Genomic DNA, 21,415 nt, shown 5'->3' on the forward strand with positions numbered 1-21,415 from the left:
ACACTCCAGCATGTCATGCAGTGCGACCCGCACCCTGCTAGCAACGCCAGTGAGAGAGTGTGTTCTAGAGCTTACTAGATGATTAGAGGTCCTCCTGGTGAGTGAATTGCATGATACTTGGACAGTAGAGCACTTGCAGTCTTACAATTTGAATTCCCCAGTTCTTCAGAAACTCAGCATCTAACTAGAGATTTATGCTTGTAACTGGAGCTAGTGTACCTGGCATTTTATAAAGTAAATAGCCAGATTGGGACCATGGCATAGAGGAGGTGGTTTAATCATGGCCCCAGTCTGGATTCTCCAATAGCTACTGTTTGTCCTGGAAAAAAGTTCCCCATGGCACCCATGTGAACTTTTTTCCAGGGAAATACTTGCAGAGGGCCCAGTTCATTGTGGCAGTGAGAAAGGGCTAAATCCCCTCCCCCCACACTGTGGTCCTGATCTGCAAAGGACCCAGTCCATCCACTCCTGAATAAAAAAACTGGCATACTAGCCCGAAACAGTTGGACCCTAAATTTGGAAGAGCAAAGGGAATTTTACATGAGCCCTGAGTCAGTATTTGAGATGACCTTTTGTGCTCTTTCAACAAGAGAAATATCTTTTTGTGCATTATTTGAAATGTTTTCAAGCAATCCTAAGTAGGTTTCCCATAACTTCATTATGCCTGATGCTTCGCTGTCATCATGTCAAAGTTAATACAGTGCATAGTTTGCAAGGAATAATTCTATTCTTTTCCCCACCTTTTTGTTTTCATTGCACTTTCTGAACTTGCACAGGCTTGCTGTTGTGAAGAAGGTTAGTCTTATACTTGCTTACCATTTTTTCACTTTTAAAATTCTGTAATTTCTGTTGTTGTTTAAACCTGTTCTGATTTTTTAACATTCCGTGTAGTCAGCTACTGGTCTTGCCTGCCACTCCTGGCTTCATCACTTTTCTGAGCTGCAGTTGCAACTGTTACCCTGCACATGCCCGATCTCGTCTGATCTTGGAAGCTAAGCAGGGTCAGGCCTGGTTAGTACTTGGATGGGAGACTGCCTGGGAATACCGGGTGCTGTAGGCTTATTCCGTAGTCTTTCGAGACTGAAGGTTGCCAACCAGTTGCAAAGAGAGCTGCTGGACGACCGGCAGCCACCAGAGGGAAAAACATTTGTGGAAAGCGGACTAACAGCCCGATCCTGTGGGGCCTTTACGACAGCAGATCTTACATTCTGCTGTTATGAAGTCTGCCACTGTGCTATCAGTGGTGCACTGCTGTGTGTGACAGAGCAACCAGTGCTATTGGCCAGCAGCTCTGTGCACCAGAGCAGATGAAGTGGTGGCAGGAGCAGGTCATGCAAGGTAAGAGGTAGGAACAGAGAGGGCAGAGAAGGATCTCTATGGCAATAGCATGTGCTGGGACCCTATGCCTGTTTTTCCAGCCCAACATACCCCTTGCCTCTCCTCAGACTTAGACCAGCAAAATATCTGGTGTATGTCTGAGGAGACCCACTGGTGATCAGGCAACCTACCAGGAGGTAAGGAAAAAAATATTTGTACTTGCATAGTGGGCCATTTTATTGCCCCCTCCCACTGCATGTAGCATGCATTCCGTAAGTGTGGCTGTGTGACAGAGGATGGTGGGGCATAGGATTGGGCTGTGGAAGCAAATTGTTTGCTGGGATGCAGTCTGTTGAGTGGAGTGGTAGAATACCTGGGGGACTCCATGCTGAGTTAATCTGTAATGCCCTAAGTGTGACCTTGTTTAACTTTTTTAATCCTGTGCTAAGACTGTTTGTATGGTCATGTCTGTGAGAAAGCAGTGGGATATATCCCCACACAAGCTATATCAGAAAATACTGTACCACTCTGTTGGCTGAAAATGAGAATTGATTATGAAGTTGTCGAATTCTGACAGCATAGCAAGTGTTTCATGAATTATGTAATTTCAATAAGCTCTTAATACATGGAAAAGGTTCATTCTGTCAAGTCATGATTTATGGGTTGTAACCCTTTTCTATCTCTTCTTCTTCCTTGTTCTCTTCCTTTTATTTAGCAACTAAATTTAGCTGCAGAATTCAACAACTCCACAATGAGTTCTCATTTCCAGAACTGGAAGTGGGTTTTGTGTTCCCCCCCCCCCTTTACAGTACATAGGAGGCTCAGGGAGGGCTGCAAAGAGGGCTGTAGGCTCCTTGGACCTCCTTGAGAGCCATAGCAAGCCCCAGGTAAGTTGAAAACCCCTTTCCTACCTGGCAATAGTGGCAAATGAGTTGCTGTCCCTCCCCTGCAAACACTTAACAGATCTCAAACTCTCCCTGAGAGTTTGAGAACTGCTGATTTAGTGTAACCTTTCTTTGAAATCATCCTGGTGACTGTTGCCCTGGAAAAATCTAGTCTCTCCTGTGTTATTTGTATTGTGTTTAGCCTAGCACCAAGAAGCTGAGGTCAGTCCTATCACACAATTGAGTCCAATAGGAGATGACAATAGCCATGTCTGTGGGCACCCACAGTGTGTGTGTGTGTGTGTGTGTGTGTGTGTGTGTGTGAGAGAGAGAGAGAGAGAGAGAGAGAGAGAGAGAGAGAGAGAGAGAGAGAGTTATAAATGCTTTAAATAAATAGCTTTTTACATAGCTTTCAGAGCTGTCCAGTTTGTCTCTTTCAATGCTGATGTGGAAATGTCCAGGATTGAATTGGGTGCTTTTCATTAGTTCACAAAAATGCCACTCTGACATGCTGAAGCATGACTGAGAGGAGCAGAAGATTCTGCTTGGCTCAGGCCCAAATTGCACACAGCAGTGGCAGATCTGTCTCGTTAAACATGGGCCTGCCCCGTCACAGGAAGGGCAAGTCTCATTTAAAGAAGAAAGGGGGCATGTAAGTGTGGGTGAGAAATTTTTCCCCACCTACTATTGACCTTCCTGCAACCCCTGCCCACAGGTCTCCCTTCCAGCTTTGGAGCCCAACTGAAAGAAAATGATATTGGAGACAGACTTTGGAGATGGTCATACAGCGCATTCAGCAGATGAGTTCAAATACAGCTGTGCATGTGTTTGCTTAATTACACCACCAACGATCAAATAATTCAGGACAAGCAGGCCTGTGACTGCAGTATTTAAGAGGCTGCCATGGAACTCTGTCAGTTTCAAAAGTTAATGTTTTAAAGGGCACTTCCTTTACCCAGCATTTGGCATCACCTATGAATTATGCACAGACAGCATATGGAGAATGACAAGAGAGTGAGGGGGTGATTAGGCCTCTTATCATAGCAATAGTTACATATTGCCTTTACTTGCCCGGATAAAACACAATTTCATCATATACTGAAGGTGTGATTGTAGCTTTCAAATGAAACATATTAGAGAAGCGTATGAATATTTGATGTCCATACAATTATGTAGTGTTTTTTAATATCCTTTTAGCTGTGAGCACAGTTCATGGAAAGGTTGGGGTGTCTCTGTACGATTAAAAATTCTCATTTTAAAAGTAAGAATGTCAAAAATAGAGACTCAGTTGAATTGGGTTTTGTTTTCTTTTGGGGGTATTTTTCATCTGTTTTAAAACCTACAGTTGTAATCCAACTAAAACTGCACTCCAGATGGGAAGCTTTTAATCATGCAAGTTTTCACTTGCTGATTACTGCTATTGATGGGTCTGGGGTTTTTTTTTATGAAGAACTAAGTGTTATTAAACTCAGGTTTTCACCTTTTAATAAAAGAGAGTTTAAATCATCCATAACCCCAATAAGTAGGTTGAGTTTGTTTCTAGAGTTAATATTTCAGCTCTGAAGCCAAATTTAAATTAGGTGTCTTGTGCAACTTTTAGAATGTCTATTTTTCATATACCTGGCGGCTGGGGATAAAAATAGACCCTCAGTTTGGCTGTACTTGTTGTAAGAGGCGACTAAACAGCCACCGGGTAGATGGGACTCATTAGCCTGGGAAGGCAGCTCATCTGAAAGAAGGAGAACTCTGATCCCAAACCTCCACTGCCTTGTGGCTACATCCAGTTATGGAAAAGGCTTCAGGAGTCAACCTCGAGGCAAAATCCGGAGCCAGAGTCCCTGAGGCAGTTCATGGCTGAACACAGTCACGTTCTGGCAACTCCTGCGACGCTGCTGGAACCAACCGTATTGGCCTCTGCCTTTCCATTGGACCATTTCAGCGACGTGGAAAGGGGGGATTTGCTGCATGGGTAACAGCCTATCCTCCATACCTACTTTACCCAGGCTTCGCGCACTGGAGAGGACACTCTGTTCCAGAACCACCATTCAGAGCGTGACACCATAGTCTTCTGAGACTGAAGGATGCCAACAACATTTTTCATAATGGATACTGAATATTTGTAAGAAATGTTAATTTCAGTTGCTAGTTAAAACTAACCAGGGTCTATTATTCATGAAATGTTTTGATGAAATGGTTCCCATGTAATTTCTAAATAGTTTTGAATTTCTAGAGCAGCTGAACTCCTGAAACCTCGGTAATCATGCAAATATTGGAGATGGTGGGTTTAAATGAGATGATGCAGAATTAAAATAAAGTAAAATAAAATAGTAAGGGTCTGTTTCAGTGCTGAATTAAAATGTTACAATCCCCCAGTGCATCAAAGTTATATGTTACATTTTAAAATGGTTTTTATGTGACTGATTGCTGAAATACCATATCAGTGGTGGACCTGTTGGCTCGGAATCCACACTGCGATTCTGGATAGACACTCTCTGCAAGTACCTGGAGCCTCTTTAGTGCAACTCGGGCAAACAACTTTCCTACAACTCTAAGGAGAGAGATGCCACGGTAGTTGTTGCAGTCACCCCTGTCACCTTTGTTCTTGTACAGCGTGATGATGTTTGCATCCCTCATGTCTTGAGGTACTCCACCTTCTCTCCAGCAGAGACAGAGGATTTCATGCAGCTCAGTGACGATGATCTCTTTGACGCACTTTAGGACTTCAGCAGGGATGCTGTCTTTTCCTGGTGCCTTGCCAAAGGCAAGGGAGTCCAGGGCCACGTGAAGTTCTTCTAGGGTTGGTTCACTGTCAAGCTCCTCCAACACAGGCAGACACTCAATGTTGTTCAGCGCTTCTTCAGTGACTACATTATCTCTGGAATATAGCTCAGAGTAGTGCTGCACCCAGCGTTCCATCTGCTGCGCCCGATCCTGGATGACCTCGCCTGTTGCAGACTTCAGAGGGGCAATTTTCTTCTGTGTTGGACCTAGGGCCTGCTTGATACCATCATACATCCCCTTGATGTTGCCCGTGTCAGCTGCTATCTGTATCTCGGAGCAGAGCTGGAGCCAGTAGTCGTTAGCACATCTCCTGGCAGCCTGCTGGACTCGGAGGACCTGCAGGTTGCACTCACTGGGACAGGCCTTGTATGCTGCTTGAGCTCTCCTCTTTTCCTCCATGACTGGTGTCAACTCCTCAGAGTGGGCTTCAAACCAGTCTGCCGTCTTGTTGGTCCTCTTGCCAAATATGGACAAGGCGGTGTTGTAAACGGTATTCTTGAAATGTTCCCGTCTGTTGGATGCGTTTGCATCGGCTGGGCCTGGAAGAGATTCCTCAAGTGCTTGTGCAAATTCCTCCACTTTTCTCTGATCCCGGGTCTTGCTGGTATCAATGCGAGGTCTTCCTTCCTTTTTCGTGTGATACAGTCGCTTTGCTTGCAGTTTCACTCTGCTGCACACCAGGGAGTGGTCAGTGTCGCAGGCAGCACCCTGATAGCTGCGTGTGATCTTGATGCTGGGAAGGCTGGAGCGTCTGGAGAGAATCAGGTCGAGCTGGTGCCAGTGCTTTGATCTTGGGTGTCTCCAAGAGACTCTATGTTGGGGCTTCGTGTTGAAGAACGTGTTGCTGACACAGAGACCGTGATGGCAGCAAAACTTTAGCAGGCGTTGGCCATTTTCGTTCATCTTCCCAGTGCCGAACTGACCTAAGCAAGTGGGCCACGAACTGTGATCAGCACCAACTCTAGCATTGAAATCGCCGAGGATGAACAATAGCTCTTTTACAGGGATCTTCTTGATAGCGGTGGCCAAGTCATCGTAGAATTTGTCTTTGGCTTCTGCTGGAGACGACAGAGTCGGTGCATAAGCACTGATGAGTGTGACAGGTCCTGCTGATGACTGGAGCTGCAGGGACAAAATTTTTTCACTTTCCACAGTAGGTGGGATGATGGATTCCAGCAGAGTATTTCTGTCCGCAAAGCCAACACCATGTTCCCTGGTTTCGTTTGGTGGTTTTCCCTGCCAGAAAAATGAGAAATTTCTCTCCTTGACAGATCCGGAATCTGGCAGCCTAGTCTCTTGAAGGGCGATGATGTCCATCTGCAGTCTGCTCAGCTCCATGTCGATGACACCACTAATATGGTATTCTCCCTTAGACAACTGCAGGAAAAATGCAGGGAACAGCGACAGCCACTCTTTATAGCCTTCATAGATCTCACGAAGGCTTTCGACCGGGTCAGCAGGGACGGCCTCTTCAGGATTCTCCCCAAGATCGGATGTCCACCCAGGCTCCTCAGCATCATCAGATCCTTCCACAAGGACATGAAGGGTACTGTTGTCTTCGATGGCTCCACATCAGACCCCTTTGACATCCGAAGTGGCGTGAAGCAGGGCTGTGTTCTTGCACCAACCTTGTTTGGGATTTTCTTCACTGTCATGCTGAAGCAGGCCTTTGGAACTGCAACAGAAGGCATCTATCTCCGGACCAGATCTGATGGAAAGCTCTTCAACCTCTCCAGATTGAGAGCAAAGTCCAAAGTCCAGCTGAAATGTCTGTGTGACTTCCTCTTTGCCAACGATGCAGCTGTCACTGCCCACTCTGCCAAAGATCTCCAGCAGCTCATGGATCGTTTTAGCAAGGCCTGCCAAGATTTTGGACTGACGATCAGCTTAAAGAAAACACAGGTCATGATTCAGGATGTGGACTCACCTCCCAGCATTACAATCTCTGCACATGAACTGGAGGTTGTCCATGACTTTGTGTACATTGGCTCAACGATTTCCGACACTCTTTCTCTCGATACCGAGCTAAACAAACGCGTCGGTAAAGCAGCTACCAAGTTTTCCAGACTCACAAAGAGAGTCTGGTCCAACAAGAAGCTGACGGAACATACCAAGATCCAGGTCTACAGATCTTGTGTCCTGAGTACACTTCTGTACTGCAGCGAGTCATGGACTCTCCGCTCACAACAGGAGAGGAAACTGAACGCTTTCCACATGCGCTGCCTCCGATGCATTCTCAGCATCACCTGGCAGGACAAAGTTCCTAACAACACAGTCCTGGAACGTGCTGGAATCCCTAGCATTTATGCACTACTGAAACAGAGATGCCTGCGTTGGCTCGGTCATGTCGTGAGAATGGAGGATGGCCGGATCCCAAAGGATCTCCTCTATGGAGAACTCGTGCAAGGAAAGCGCCCTACAGGTAGACCACAGCTGCGATACAAAGACATCTGCAAGAGGGATCTGAAGGCCTTAGGAATGGACCTCAACAAGTGGGAAACCCTGGCTGCTGAGCGGCCTGCTTGGAGGCAGGCTGTGCAGCATGGCCTTTCCCAGTTTGAAGAGACACTTGGCCAACAGTCTGAGGCAAAGAGGCAAAGAAGGAAGGCCCATAGCCAGGGAGACAGACCAGGGACAGACTGCACTTGCTCCTGGTGTGGAAGGGATTGTCACTCCCGGATTGGCCTTTTCAGCCACACTAGACGCTGTGCCAGAACTACCTTTCAGAGCGCGATACCATAGTCTTTCGAGACTGAAGGTTGCCAATATAGAGATTGCTGAAAACCCTAAGCAACTAACAGAGAATATGGAGTAGGAAAAAAGGAAAATAAATGTGTGAATCACCACAAATCATGCTGAACCCAAGCATTTCTTTCTGTCTTCTACCTGTCTCATATCAATATCACTAATAAGCTAGATCTTCCGTTACCAGACAGTGATTGGTTGATTTTGTCAGTTCTGCTTGTCCAAAATCCATCTTCTACGCATAGGTCATTGCTGCTGCTTCCATTAATCACAGCTGTTGTTGTAAAAAACCTGAATTTATGCAGCAGTGGCAGTGATTGGAAGGAATAAGTGTAGTTCCCTCTGCAGCTCTTCTGGATAGATGAGATTCTGGCTGATTTAAGCAGGAAAGACAGGCCATCAAGTTATGTGATTGTCATGTGAGATGCATTACTCTTACACTCCTACTCTGTGTTCAATTTTGAGACCTTCCCTTCAGAAGCCTCTGCCTAAAATATTCCTTTCCTCTGTACTTGCCTTTGCTGACCAACACCTTAGCTTTCATAGGTTGTAAAATGAATTACAGCCCAATCCTAAACTGCACTGGCGCAGCAGGGCTACATAGTCTGTGCTATATCCAGCTCAGATTAGGAGGTGCCTGGAGGTGCCTGGAGGTGCCAGATGTAGGGGAGGGCACCAGGATGAGGTCTCTTGTTATCTGGTGTGCTCCCTGGGCATTTGGTGAGCCACTGTGAGATACAGGAAGCTGGACTAGATGGGCCTATGGCCTGATCCAGTGAGGCTGTTCTTATGTTCTTATGTTCTTATGAGGTCTCCTTGGGATAAAGATTTATTTTCCTCCTTACTTCCAGTAACACCCAGTCTGCCCTATGGGCTACTTGAAACTCCACTAACCACATAGCTCATGGACATCCAAGCAGCCCAGTGTAATGCCAGCTGGGATGGGAGAGGGGTTAGGATATGATGGAGAAGGCCTCCACCAATCCCACCCCCCTCCTGGGCCCGATCCACCCCTGTTCCACCCTCCCCACCCAGAAATGCCCTCACCTCCAAAACTCCCTCCTGCCATCCTCTCCCAGCCTCTGTGCCAGTCAGTGTGGAACTCACTTCCGACGGTGCCAGGGGCTCAGGGCCAGTGCAGGCTATCCCGCTGACATTGCTTCTTCATGAGTTGTCAATTAGCACTTTAGGTGCTTTTATGATGTTTTATGCCAGCATAGTGACTGCTGCGCCAGCACTTCTACAGATAGAATTGTGCTCTTATATTATGACATCGCCATTTTCCATGTTGTATGTGCCATTTGGAAATAAAACAGTGGGAAAATAAAGATCCAGTTTTTTGCAAACCTTTCAAAATATTCTGGAAAGGGAAAGAACAAGCAGCTCACACTGGAATTGGTTTGCATCTGTCAGCTCAAACTAAATTTGGTCTGTGCCCATACTAGGCCAGATCAGTATAATTTTCAGATTATGTCACTCATATATACAAAAACCTATTGGTTACTTCTGTTGATGGTATTCAGGAGCCAATGGAATAATCATTGTGGGAATTAGTGCTGACCTGAAATATGAGGACAGTAGCCACAAGGCTGGTGGGATACAGCCAAAGGGATGAGGACTTATGAAAATGCATTGGGATATGATGAAAAATCATTGGCTTGAATGTTACATAGCATTTAAAAAACATTGTTTTATTGTTTTCTTCAACAGTGTTTTCAGGGTGGTTTACAAAAAACCGTAACAGCAATAAAATCACTGCACATAATGCAATTGAAACATCAGTGAAAACAATTTAAACAGCAATTTTAAAATGTTAATACCTGTCACCATTTGAAAATTCCAAAGAGTGTTTTAGGACTTAATCCATTGGGAAGGGCTGCTGCCTTCAAGTCCTTTTGCAATAAGTGGAAATAGTCTTCTGCATACAATTCCCTCTGTGGAATGTGAAATCATGTCTTTATATGAGGAGCAGATGTGCCTCCAGATGGATGGATATGTGTATTGCAAGGCACATCTGGAGACAAAGCACCTTCTAGGACAATGTCTATTTGCACTCCATGCCCATCCATCCTTCAGTACAAGACATGGCCTATGTCACATTGGGCATTGCCACCTGCTGCCTCAGGCTATAGGTAGAACAGCAGCACGCATGACTATTTTTTGCTTTGGAGACATAAGGCATGTGGAAGGATTTCATCATCTAATGATAACCACTAGTAGTACCAGCAGTTTCCAGAATGGGTAATAAGACTTACACATGACAGTTTGCTTAATATGTTTTTAATTTACAAGTACAAAATGGCCTTTGTTGCTTTGTGTGTGTGTGAGTGTAAAGAAAGAGCTTGGCCAAATGAGCAGCAAAAAAAGGCATTGTATAGACCAGGGGTGCCCAAACCCTGGCCCGCGGGCCACTTGCGGCCCGCGGTGCGTCCCCATCCGGCCCCCAGGTGGGTCGTGCACCTCCAATGGGCACATGGCCCTCGGAAGTATCACCGTGGCCCGCGCTGCCCCAGCGAGCTCATGATATGTCTTTCCCTTGCTGCCGGCAGCGAGGGAAAGACTAGCCTTGCAAACTGTGCAGGGCCTTTTATAGCGTTAAAGTAACGCGAGACTTGCAGGTCTCGTGTTACCTTAACACTGAAAGCACTTGTGCCCATGCACAAACTGAGTCTCTCCCTGCCTAGCTCCCGGTTAACACGTGGAGCCTGAAGCAGCAGGGAGAGACAGAGCACCTGCGTCGCCACCTCCACGAGAGAGGTTGGGCGGGTGGGCGGGAGAGCGTGCGAGCGAGCTCCTTTGGTTCGAAACAAAGAGTGAGTCCCCATTTAGAAATACTTTATTCTTTATTTACTGCCGCCTGCAACCTTCCTGCCCAAAATATGTGCTTGCTCTGCTGTGGAATTTTACCAATGGTTTCTCTCCTCCTTCCACCCCCCCCTTTTCCTGGATAAAATATGCACACCAGCCCTGCATTGTCTGCCTCTGGTTTGTAAACCGCTTGCTGTGTTATGGAATTTTACCAATGGTTTCTCTCCTCCTTCCACCCCCCCCTTTTCCTGGATAAAATATGCACACCAGCCCTGCATTGTCTGCCTCTGGTTTCTAAAATGCTTGCTCAGTTGCTGTGGCCATGTGCGGTGGGCAGCACCCCCTCTGGTGTTTCCCATTTCCTCCCTCAGATATATCTGCTTTTATAATTTTTTAAAAATTCTCTTTCTTTAGGGGTGGGGTTTTGTGCAGCAAAATGTGTATGTAACTCCACTATTCTGTCACTGATATTTCCATGTGTTCCTTGACCTTTTACTTTTTTCTTCCTTGCCAAAAGGTGTGTGCTTCAGGGCACATCCTGCCTGTTTCTGAACAAGTTATATCTGTGGGGGCATCCTGCCTCAGAGTCAGCTTATGTCTCCACGTATTTCTGGCTTTGTATGCTTTTTCCTGGCCAAGAGGTAGGTTCTTGCGTTTGTGTGTGTATGAGTGAGAAAGAGAGAGCTCACACACATCAGTGACATTACTAATACTGCTGTCTCATTACTTCCCTCAGGTATGGATAGAAAGAGGAGAAAAGTGGACAAGGAGGGCCGTATTTTCAACCCAGAATGGAGCACCAAGTACTTTTTCACACACTGCAATGAGAAAGCTCTGTGCCTTATCTGCAATGAGAACGTTGCTGTTCTCAAGGAATACAATCTGCGTCACCACTATGAGACCAAGCATGAGAGGACATACTCGCAATACACAGGAGCACAGCGTTCTGAGAAACTGGAGCAACTCAAACGAAATTTGGAGTCACAGCGTGCTGTGTTCACACATAGGAGAACAGAGAATGAAGCTCTGACCAAGGCCAGTTACAAGGTGACCTACAGATTGGCTAGAAAGGGGAAGCTATTCACAGATGCAGAACTAATCAAAGGCTGTGTAGTGGATATGGTGGAAGAGATAAACCCAGGTTTTGAAAGTGCTTACAACATGATGAGTCTGTCACGAAGTACTGTAAGGCGAAGATTAGAAGATATTGGAAACAACATTGTCCATCAAATTGTAGACAAGGCAAACCAGTTTCAGGTATACTCTCTGGCTCTCGACGAGTCTACAGATGTGTGTGACACCTCTCAGCTCCTGGTGTTCTTCCGTGGTGTCGACAGCGAATTTAATGTGACTCAAGAATTGGCATCAGTGCACAGCATGCATGACACAACAACTGGGGAAGACATCTTCAAAGAATTAGAAAAGTCTTTATTAGAATGCAAACTGGACTGGAGTAAGCTGAAATGTGACAATTGATGGAGGAAAGAACATGTCTGGGGTGAAGAAAGGGTTGGTTGGACAAATAACAAGAAGAGTGGAAAGTAGTGGACTATCAAAGCCTATGTTTCTGCATTGTATCATCCATCAGCAAGCACTGTGTGTAAAATATGTGGACATGACTTGTGTTCTGAAACCTGTGGTAGAGACAATAAATTACACAAGATCTCATGGGCTGATTCATCGCCAATTTCGTGAGTTCCTGAAGGAGACTGATTCAGAGATCATAGACTTGCCCTTCTATACAGCAGTCAGATGGCTCAGTTGCGGGAAGGTCCTCTCGCACTTTTTCCAGCTCAGAGAGGAAATAAAATTATTTCTGCTACAGAAGAATCACCATGTATCAGGCCTGTATGACACTGACTGGCTCATGAAAACTGGCTTTTTTTGTAGATTTGATATCACATGTGAACCAACTCTATATCAGCATGCAAAGAGAAAAACAATCTAATCAGTGATGTCTTCTCACTTGTGAAGACATTCAGGTCCAAACTGCTGCTCCTTGGAAGGAATGTACAACACCAGAACTTGGAGCACTTACCCACCTGTGCAAAATTGCGGGCTGAGACTGGAGCAGCATTTCCATCATCATCTGCTGCAGAAAAAGTCAGGGAGCTGCACAAACAATTCACAGAACGCTTCTCTGACCTGGATGCTCATGCAGAGGAAATAAAAATGTTTCAGAATCCCTTTGACTGTGACGTGGACAGACTGCCAGATCAGTTCCAAATGGAAATAATTGAATTGCAGTCAAATGATCTGCTGAGAGCAAGGCACAAGGAAGGAGACCCTGGCACAATTCTATAAATCTCTGCAGCCTGGGAAATTCCCAAATTTGAAAGAATTTGCTCGTGGATCTCTCTCTGTTTCTGGGACAACATACCTCTGCGAGCAGACATTTTCAAAAATGAAATATGTAAAATCAAAATACAGGTTCACATTAACTGATGAGCATTTGAAGTCATTATTGATCATTGGCTCCTCCAAACTAGTACCAGATTACAGTGAACTATTGAGATCAAGGCAACAGCTCTACCGCTCTCATTGAAAGTTCATAGTGCTCAAAGTTCATAATGTTCAATGTTGTTCATAGTGCTCAAAGTTCATAGTTCTCATGTGTTTTGCCTGTATTATAGTTCTCATGTGTATTTGTATTATAAAGTTCAGTAAAATTCATTTGTTCATATAAGTTCCATCTGTAATGTATTCATTTATGTAAATTTATTCAAATTTGAAATGCAAATTAATTGGGTTTTTTTCTTCGGCCCCCGACACTGTGTCAGAGAGATGATGTGGCCCTCCAGCCAAAAACTTTGGACACCCCGGGTATAGACTATAAAAGCCTGTGTCCAGAATAGCTCTTTTGATTTGTTGGAGTCAAAACAACAGAAACAACCTTTCTTGTCTGAAACTCTTTAATTCTTCATGCTGACCATTTTTTGATGATACCACATTAGGCCAGGTGCCAGTAATGGTAAGAGTGCCAAAATGCAGTCCTCTATGTAGTTTCCTGTTTTTATAAAGGAGCATTATTTCTGTCCACAGCAGGCTCTGAGTGGCCTGTCATAATTTCAGTTCTGCCCCATCATCTCAGTTGCTGAGTGTGCAGGTAGGCTGCAGCCGGACATGCCTGGAAGTTTAAACAATGCACTTCTAGCTAACCAACATATGTTGTTTTGCTTTTTTAAACTAATGGAAGTGATAAGGACAGTTTTCCTCTTTCCTTCTGAGACGATGTACTCTGCGCAAACTGACTCACACCTAACCTGAAACGTTTCCGACTTTTAGTTGTGAAATATATATTTAAAAACATGTCTGTGCTAGACTTTAGAAGGATCTCAGTAGAAGCACTTAAAAGGTGTGTCACAAATAACTTTTATACAGGTCATTTACCACACAATTTTATTTCCTAGGCATTTACATCACAGCTCCATTAGTGCTTTTCTGTGTGACTGTGGCATTTCTGCATGTGCATCTTAAAAATAAAATCTGTAACAAGGTACATAGCTTTGAGGAGGTGACATCCAAGGAATCTACACCTGCTCCTAACCTGAGCAGGGTGAAATACCCACAAACAGATACCTCTCTGAAACAAGGATATAACATTTGTCTGTCTAATAGAAGAGCATTGTTATCACAGATGCCATTTTTAGAAATTGAAAGAACAATAGCCACGAAGCAGTCGACCTTGATCATCTCTGCATGCCTGAGATTTCAATGGCAGAGGCTCAGTTCCTATGTAATACCCAGTCACGGTATGGTTTTACATGAGGAAGCCTTGGGACTGTGTACTCCCTCCTACTTTTCCTGTGTACTTTGACTGTTCTGATGACCAGTTCAGAACAAACCACAGTTTGACATGGTCACACAATAACCCTCCAAATGGTCACACGTGGTTTCCACTTCTTTTCCAATACTCGTTTGGAAACCTTGAATAAATCAAGTATTCCAGTTGTGGTTTGAAGGATAATTTGCCCATGTGCTTATCAGAGGGGCCCTATAACAAAATATTGTAGCATATGCTTCCTGTAAGTCCCATCTGGGCTCAGTGGAGTTTGCTCTGGAGTAAGCAATCCAGCCAGCCTCATCTTTTTCTGTTTCAAATATTCTTCCCAGTTTCTTTCTCTCTCCCTCCCTCTCTCCCTCCAGTGAGTCTCTTTTGTGTTTTTGGTATGAAATATCACTATTTTTGCAACACAACACTTACACTGAAGGTACTTTCTTTCTCCACCAGCCCAAAACTCCAGTGCACAGGAACACCTTTCTAGGAGTCCACAATCTGTCATTAACCATAGGCTACTTTAGAATCAAAGCATTTGGGGAACTTTTTTGTCTAGTTTTGAGATTTTTTTGTATTTGAAAGTTACAAAGGACACAGACTTGTGCACACTTACCTGAAAGTAATTCCCATTGGAATTACTCAGTGGGGCTTATTTCTGAGTAGACATGCACTATAACTTATGCAAACTTCTGGAGTTGAGTGAGTATCCCAAAACCTCCATATTCTTTGCAGATGACCCTGTTTGACTGCAGTCTCAACACAAGACCTGAGTTTGCTGCTGTTGGGTATGATGGCAGAGTATGGTTTGTGCTGTACAGGAAATTGGGGAGAAAATTGGAACAGAAAAGAGGAAGAGGAAGAAAAGTGCAACTTGTTCACGTAGTGCCAAACCATGGTTTAGCATTACATGTGAAAAGAGCCAGAATTAAGCTTGTGCTTAGTGCTCTTGCATTTGAAACCAAGGGACTTTAAAGTACATGGCTTTGACTGAACTGTGTTCATCACCGAATCGGCCTTTTCAGCCACACTAGACGCTGTTCCAGAACCACCATTCAGAGCGTGATACCAGAGTCTTTCGAGACTGAAGGTTGCCAACATGTTCATCATAAGCATATTAAGTCAACACTTTAGGCAGAAGAAACTGTTGTCGTTTGAAGTATATAGCTAACTATGGACATCTTGTTTGATGCTGAATTGTTTTGAAATTTACATTTTGTTGCACGTTAGAATAACAAGGTTGATGCTATAAAAGCATAATAATTACTAACGTGTAATAGCTCAGTGAGTGTTTAGTTTGTTCTCCTGCTCCAAGTGCAAGAGAGAGAGAGGTCAGATATGGACATTCCTCTTCCTTCCTCATGTTTTTCTACTCTCTATGGCTTTACTTTGATTGTTCATTTTCTGCTGTACTTAATCCCAACTACAGCTGTTATGCCTCCGCAGCGTGCAAATGTGATAGCACAAGACAAAGATGCTTATTTCTTTGTACCTTTAAAAGAAATTGATATGGGAGGCGCACACATCATATGAATGCTTGCTCAGCTAGGAAAAACTGAAAATAGAGTATGAAAATAAAGGTTTTTTTGTTGTTGGCAACCTTCAGTCTCGAAAGACTATGGTATCGCGCTCTGAAAGCTGGTTCTGGCACAGCGTCTAGTGTGGCTGAAAAGGCCAATTCGGGAGTGACAATCCCTTCCACACTGGGAGCAAGTGCAGTCTGTCCCTGGTCTGTCTCCCTGGCTATGGGCCTTCCTTCTTTGCCTCTTTCCCTCAGACTGTTGGCCAGGTGTCTCTTCAAACTGGGAAAGGCCATGCTGCACAGCCTGCCTCCAAGCGGGCCGCTCAGAGGCCAGGGTTTCCCACTTGTTGAGGTCTACTCCTAAGGCCTTCAGATCCCTCTTGCAGATGTCCTTGTATTGCAGCTGTGGTCTACCTGTAGGGCGCTTTCCTTGCACGAGTCATTCCATAGATCTCCATAGAGGAGATCTCCATAGAGGAGATCTCCATAGAGGAGATCCTTTGGGATCTGGCCATCATCCATTCTCACAACATGACTGAGCCAACGCAGGCGTCTCTGTTTCAGCAGTGCATACATGCTAGGGATTCCAGCATGTTCCAGGACTGTGTTGTTTGGAACTTTGTCCTGCCAGGTGATGCCGAGAATACGTCGGAGGCAGCGCCTGTGGAAAGCGTTCAGTTTCCTCTCCTGTTGTGAGCGAAGAGTCCATGACTCGCTGCAGTACAGAAGTGTACTCAGGATGCAAGCTCTGTAAACCTGGATCTTGGTATGTTCCGTCAGCTTCTTGTTGGACCAGACTCTCTTTGTGAGTCTGGAAAACGTGGTAGCTGCTTTACCGATGCGCTTGTTTAGCTCGGTCTCGAGAGAAAGAGTGTCGGAGATCGTTGAGCCAAGGTACACAAAGTCATGGACAACCTCCAGTTCATGCGCAGAGATTGTAATGCAGGGAGGTGAGTCCACATCCTGGACCATGACCTGTGTTTTCTGCAGGCTGATCGTCAGTCCAAAATCTTGGCAGGCCCTGCTAAAACGATCCATGAGCTGCTGGAGATCTTTGGCAGAGTGGGTAGTGACAGCTGCATCGTCGGCAAAGAGGAAGTCCTACAAAAAAGGTTTTTTTGTAGAAAGTTAAAATCACATGAAGTCATCAGTGTGATCTGTGATGGTGATAGCCAGTCATTTGAGCCTATACCAAAGCCTTTATGACAGAAGGTTTGCCATTAACAGCCATTCTTTTATCCAGTCTTTCTCTTCTCCCAACTTCGTGAACAATGCTGGTGCTACTGACCATCTCTGTGGGCTGAAAGTGTTGCTGCTTAATGCCGTAGTGGTCGGTGGTAAAGCTCCAGTTGCCAAGGACTTGATCCGGAATTTGTAGGCCAATCTCACTTTCATCACCAAAACCTGGTTAAATGGTGAAGATGGGGGTGCCTCCTCTCAACCCTTTGCCAGGCTTCAGAATGCTACAGTGAACTAGGCTGGCTGGGGAGGCAAGGTCTCCGTAGCCTCTTGTGTGTCCAGCTCAGTATCTAGGTGCTTTGCTCAGCAGTCACGTGGTTTGCATGAGTGCTTGTTCCTGATGCTGGGCGACCAAGACAGAAATGGGATTTGGTGGGATATCTTTCACCCTGCTGCCGAGTAGTCTCTGTACCTGAACAGGCCAGTGTAGTCTCAGGCATGACACTGAAGTGTCAACAGAGTTTTAATCTGAAATTCTTGTCCCAGAAATGACTCAGGATTGGTATGGTCACCATGGCAGGCATTGGCCTGTTTCAATATCAGCACCTGTGCCAATTTCGACATGCAGTTGTGGTTTGTTATAAGTTGCTGTGCTGGGTTGTGGTTCTTCTTTTGTCTGGGGATGTGTGATTATTTGTGTTTTGTGGTTATTTTTTGCTGCCAATTTGCTGGCTTTTGGTTTTTATGTTGTAACCATATGAGCAGAACAGGATACTAATTTCCTAAGCAAGCAAACAAACTTTAAGCCTCATTAACCCATGTCCTTTCACCCCCCTTTACCTCCTTTGGTTCTGATGCAAAGCTTTGGGGTTTTTACTTCCTGATTTGTATAGGCCAAGGGGGTCAAACATAAGTCTTATGGTCCAGGTATGGCCCCCAGAAGCTTTGGACCAGCTGTCGTGATAATTGAGCTTTCCCAGCATCACCATAATCTTCTCCCAGCTACTGAGCTGCAGAGTGACACCTCAGCAGAAGCAGTACTGCCAAAAGGGTGACCCACATGATAATTGGATCCTTCCATATCTTGAAAATATTATAAAAGTTTGCATATTTTCTGTCATTTGAAAATAATGAGTTCCTAAAGGAGAACAAAGTGCTTATTTCTGGTCATAATTGTGTCATTTCCTACTTAATGGCATCACTTCCAGCTCTCAGCAGGCCATAAATGATATTTAGTCCACTATATGAAACAAGTTTGACATCTCTGGTGTAGACTGTGGCCCATTCCCCTCTTCCCTAAAACATAGATTGTCACCATCCCTCATTGCTGCAGCTGTATCTTCTTCTGTACCTGAAATTGGCATGGGTTGCCTTTCCTCCTCTTCTTCCTCCTCTTCTGGGAAGCAGAAGAGGGAATGATGAGCCATGAATATGGAAATAATACTAAAGAACAGTGCCCTGGATCAGGCCCATCTCGTCCAGCTTCCAGTATCTCCCAGTGGCCCACCAAATGCCTCAGGAAGCACACAAGACAACAAGAGACCTGCATCCTGGTGCCCTCCCCTGCATCTGGCATTCTGACATAGCCCATTTCTAAAATCAGGAGGTTGCACATACACATCATGGCTTATAACCCGTGATGGACTTTTCCTCCAGAAATTTGTCCAGTCCCCTTTTAAAGGCATCTAGGCCAGACGTCATCACCACATCCTGTGGCAAGGAGTTCCACAGATTAACTACATGCTGAGAAAAGAAATATTTTCTTTTGTCTGTCCTAAATTTCCCAGTACTCAATTTTAGTGGATATCCTCTGGTTCTGGAGTTATATGAGAGGGAAAAGAGCATCTCTATCCAGTCTATCCATCCCTTGCATAATTTTGTATGTCTCAAACATGTCCCCGCTCAGGCGCCTTTTTTTCTAGACTGAAGGAATCCGTCGATGCATGTTTATGACTAAACCCAAGACTGCCCCACTACCCAGGATTCAGACAAGACACAACAATGCCACGGTACCTTTCAGAGTGTACACTGTCATGGTATAGGCAGCAGGAGGCCAGCCACTGACACGCTCCTAAGTTCCCTGCAGACCTTTTTTTGTAAATTATCAGGTAGCACAAATACAAGAGAGCCTGCAAACAGCCACCCTTTTGAGAGGTAACACACAAGACCGCAAATGGAAGGCACATTCCTATCTCACTGTGCACCCACTACGTTGGAAGGTAGTGTATATGGAGAAGCTGAGGGGTGTGAGCTGGAGATACAGCACTCCTAAGGACCCTGCAAGCAAAAATGGCACCAGTTTGTCTGAGAGGGAAAAAGCTTTGGGGCCAGAGTGGGCCAGCTGGACAGTGAAGATGGGAACCTCACTGGGAGACTCTCTGGATCAGCGTATCCATGTGGAATACCTTGTCTTTTCATACGCAGCTACAGGAGTGAAGTTTGAGGACGCTGTTGGGTGTGTGTGTTAGAGTCCTCAGTCAGAAGCACCTGGAAGATTCCTGACTAGCATACATTGTTATCTTTATGCACTTGTTTGTGCAGGGAGCTCACTTTTTGTGCCGCATGCACATCTATTGCTCTCCTTGGGCGGGGGATTATATGGGTTGAGTAGAGTGAATTTGCAGCTCTGTCTTCTGCTGGCCTTGTCCACTACAGGCCAACTCTTAACTTTCTCTGTCATTTTTAATCCCTTCAAGCAGCTTATCGTTCAATCCGAGTCTCCTTTTTCTCTGTTCTGCTGCTAAAGTCAAAAGGAATAATTTCATTTTGAGCTCATTCCTCACCTTTTCCAGAAAGGGTCCTAGTAATGGGCTCGTGGTCTGAGTCACTAGGTCTGCCAGATGGCCCTACTTTAAATGGACATTTCTTAGCTGAAATGGTGTAATTAACAGTGGTTCTCACACATTTATTAACAGGACCCACTTTTTTTAGAATAAGAATCTGTCAGGACCCACCGGAAGTGATGTCATCACCGAAAGTGACATCATCAATCAGGAAAATTTTAGCAATCTTAGGCTGCAATCCTATCCACACTTACCCAGGAGTCAGTACCATTTACTATCATTGTTAAAAGAATATACATAGTAGCTTGTTAAAAGTGTAGTTCTGTAAGATTTCCCCAAATGCAGTCACATACCATGGCAGCATCAAGTCTAATATATTAAAAATAAAATATTGAAATGAATGGGGACCCACCTGAAATTGGTTCACGACCCACCTAGTGGATCCAGAGCCGCAGTTTGAGAAACACTGGTGTAATAGACACTCCTAATGAATACTCAGTAGCTTTTGAAAATATGGTAGTACTGAAGGAAATTGCCCTTATGGCAACCAAGATCTTAAAAAAAAATAATCACACCTGAACTCTCTGTGGAAGAATGATGGCAACCAGGAAGGAAGGAGAAAATTGATATTCTAAGAGAACTGGAAATCCTCCACTGAAGTGAAGCTGCTGCCATGTTGTTCTCTCCTGCACACTTAACAGGCGAGCACATGCAAATACTGGGACTGAGTGCCTGAGAGGTGGGAGAGCACTTTGGATTGATTAAACGCTGAGTGAATGACAGCTTGAAAAACAAGGCCAAGGTCTCCTGCATTCTGTGAGCAATCCATGCCGCTAAAATGCAAATGGAAAAGATCAAGAAATGCCTAGAAGCGATGACAGGTTTTATAAGCACTTTCCATAGTAGAATCAAGCACTGAAAGGACTGCCTCCTTAAGGAGCTGGTGAAGGGAGGGTCACCTCACTTGGTATTTATCAGTAGTTCAATACCTTTCAAGCATGCTGTTTGGTGGCATTGCACCTTGGAGAATGAAAATTCTGTGGGATTTGTATAGGATAGTCAACCAAGCAAGGAAGGTGTTTGTTTTTTTTTTAATTTGCTGACTTGTTTGAAAGTTATTGATTCCTTAGCCAACTAAAATTACCATTACATATATGGCTACGTATAGTATGGGTAACAGCCTATCCTCCATACCTACTTTACCCAGGCTTCGTGCACTGGAGAGGACACTCTGTTCCAGAACCACCATTCAGAGCGTGACACCACAGTCTTCCGAGACTGAAGGATGCCAACAAAAGTATTTCAGAACAGGTGACACGACACTACTGCTTGACGAAAACTATTTCTCACAGTTCAGCTAACACAGACTATTTATGTTTGGCAAACCAGGTTAAAACAAGTTATCTGCCTCAGGATAAACACATTTTTATTTTTTGCAACAATGCAATCAAAGTATGTTTAAAATTTTGTAAAATTCATATTTTCCATTATTGAACAAATCACACCAGTTAATAAATGCTTTCATGCTGGGAGATTGCCCAGAAATGTTTGTGACTGGAGCAGAAAATCCAGATGTTTCCCTCATTTTGGTAAAACTGTAACAATAAGCTGAATAATTGAC

The 21,415-nt window shown here is 44.7% G+C and overlaps 1 protein-coding gene and 1 pseudogene across 1 annotated transcript in view; both read left to right on the plus strand.

The window, feature by feature from the left end:
• The window catches only part of SRGAP1 (SLIT-ROBO Rho GTPase activating protein 1), a 133,285-nt gene that overhangs the window by 39,006 nt on the left and 72,864 nt on the right, over positions 1-21,415 (plus strand). The window lies entirely within an intron of this gene.
• On the plus strand, positions 944-1,060 carry LOC136658188 (5S ribosomal RNA; annotated as a pseudogene).

The sequence above is a fragment of the Tiliqua scincoides genome, chromosome 7 (assembly GCF_035046505.1).
Source record: "Tiliqua scincoides isolate rTilSci1 chromosome 7, rTilSci1.hap2, whole genome shotgun sequence".
Taxonomy (NCBI): Eukaryota; Metazoa; Chordata; class Lepidosauria; order Squamata; family Scincidae; genus Tiliqua; species Tiliqua scincoides.